Genomic DNA, 2,500 nt, shown 5'->3' on the forward strand with positions numbered 1-2,500 from the left:
AAAGTCATTCGGAAGAAGCGCGACCTTAAAGCCGGTGTTTGGATAACGGAGGATCTGATCTGGGAGGATAGGGTGAAGAAGAAGAAGCCAAAAGTTGTGATGAAGGAGGCATTTGCGAGTAGAAAAGAGCCAAGATTCTAACGGGGAAACCAGTATATTGAAGGAGCTTATATAGAAAGACAAAGATGTTTATATCCATTGATCAGGTAGTTAGAAGATGCAGAGATTCCTATGTCTATGGACGTAGTTTCCGTATGAAAATTTAATGTTTATTTGAATAGACCTATGACCAATAGCACAAATGACCCAGATTTAAAACTAGAATCATTTAATGATCATGGTATATTCACATTAGAAGAGCTTAATGAACTCTCCAATGTCGTTAAACCGCATCTCTTGGCACTCCATCTAAACATCAGAAGTTTATGTAAGCATATCGGCGAGCTGCATAATCTTTTAGACAACACTCCATTTGAATTTCATTTAATCGCTTGTTCAGAGACATGGATCACGCCTCAAGTCCATCCAGAAAGCATAAAAATCGCAGGATATAATTTGTTAACAGATAACCATAAATTTTCAAATGGCGGCGGGGTTGCTTTATATCTAAAGTCAAATATTAACTATATGTTAAGAGATGATTTAAAAGTAGATGATATTGAAAATATATGAGTTGACACACAAGACTTGCTAATAGGTGTCATTTACAACCCACCTTATAGGTCCCAACGTGAATTTCTTGACGAATTTGAGCAAGTTTTGCATACCATTTTTTTGTCTAAGCGGAAATGTTTGATCTTTGGTGATTTTAATATCAATACACTTGTTAAGAGCACAATAGCAGAAGAATACCTTAATCTGGTCCATTCCAAAGGCTTTAATCCCTTGATATTTGAAGCAACTCGAATAACAGAGACGACAATTAGTTGTATTGATCATATTCACTCCAATTTTGTGTACTCAAGCACAAGTGGTAGTATTGCAGTCGAAATAGCTGATCATTTGCCTGTTTTTAGCCTTTCATACGATCCTTTACTAAGCCCCTTTCCCGATACCATTGAAATTAGAGACTTTAAAAGATTTGATGAGATTGCGTTCCGTGACAAATTAAGGAACGAAATATGGAAGTCTGTTTATAATAGTAGTGATGCGAATGAAAGCTTAACTAGATTTCTACACACTTTTAACAGGATTAGCAATAAACATGCACCAATTAAATCAATTAAGATTAAAGGTAAGTCAAACAAACCCTGGATAACTAAAGGATTAAAAAATTCGATTAAAGTTCGTAATCAGCTGTATAAAAACTGGTTGACTACCCGCAACAGTTATTAATAATAGCTATAAAATGTACCGTAACAAAATCGTTACTATCAATAAGTTATACTGTACAATATACTATGATTGCGTACTTAAAGACTCTATAAACAGCAAGAAAATGTGGGATAACATTAACCTAATAATAAATAAAAAGCGGCCATCTTCCATTATTGATAATTTACAAGTTAACGGTAAAAATCTCCACCAACCAGATTCTATATCAAATGCTATCAACAAGTACTTCTGCAATGCTTCAACTGAACTTGCATCTAGCTTGCCTAAAGCAGACCGCCATTTCGCGTCCTTTTTGAAGGGGAAAAAATGCATTTTTCGCCTTACTAAGGTAAGTGAAGTGGAGGTCTTCTTACTTTTAGAGAGCAGCGATTGTAAAAAATCGTTTGGTTATGACAAGATTTACCCTTTGTTATTATCCTCTGCTACACTCGAAATATTTAGACCAGTGACATACATAATAAACTTAACACGTAAACAAGGTATATTTCCAGATAGTTTAAAAATTGCCAAGGTTATCCCGATTTTCAAACAAGGCTCTCGTTCTTCATTCGGTAACTACCGACCCATATCAGTTCTCTGTGCATTAAGTAAAATTTTTGAGAGGTGCATTCTCAATCAACTGATATTCTATTGCCTGACTGAAAATATCTTAGTACCTAATCAGTACGGCTTTCGATCTGGATACAATACAATTGACTGCTTGGTAGATTTAATAGATGAGATAACGAAAGCCCTTCATGAAGAAACGTATGCTGTATCGCTCTTTCTAGACCTAAGCAAGGCATTTGACATAGTAAACCATTCTATTTTGTTATCCAAACTAGACCTATATGGTGTACGAGGTAATGCAAATCAGTGGTTTAGGTCTTACCTAAGCAACAGGAAGCAGAAAGTTTTTGTCAATGGTGTGGAGTCTAACTTTCTTTTAGTAAACTCTGGAGTACCTCAAGAATCGATCTTAGGCCCTTTTCTTTTTTTAATTTATATAAATGATTTTGAAAAAGCAACCAACTATTTTTCCCTAAGACTATTTGCGGATGATACTTCCTTAACTGCAACTGGGAAAGACCTAGATGTATTGCTTCAGAGGATAAACTCTGAATTGCCCGCTATTTATGAATGGTTATGCTCAAACAGATTAACCCTGAATTTAAGTAAGACAAAA

This window comes from Montipora capricornis, chromosome 2, assembly GCF_036669925.1.
Source record: "Montipora capricornis isolate CH-2021 chromosome 2, ASM3666992v2, whole genome shotgun sequence".
Lineage (NCBI taxonomy): Eukaryota > Metazoa > Cnidaria > Anthozoa > Scleractinia > Acroporidae > Montipora > Montipora capricornis.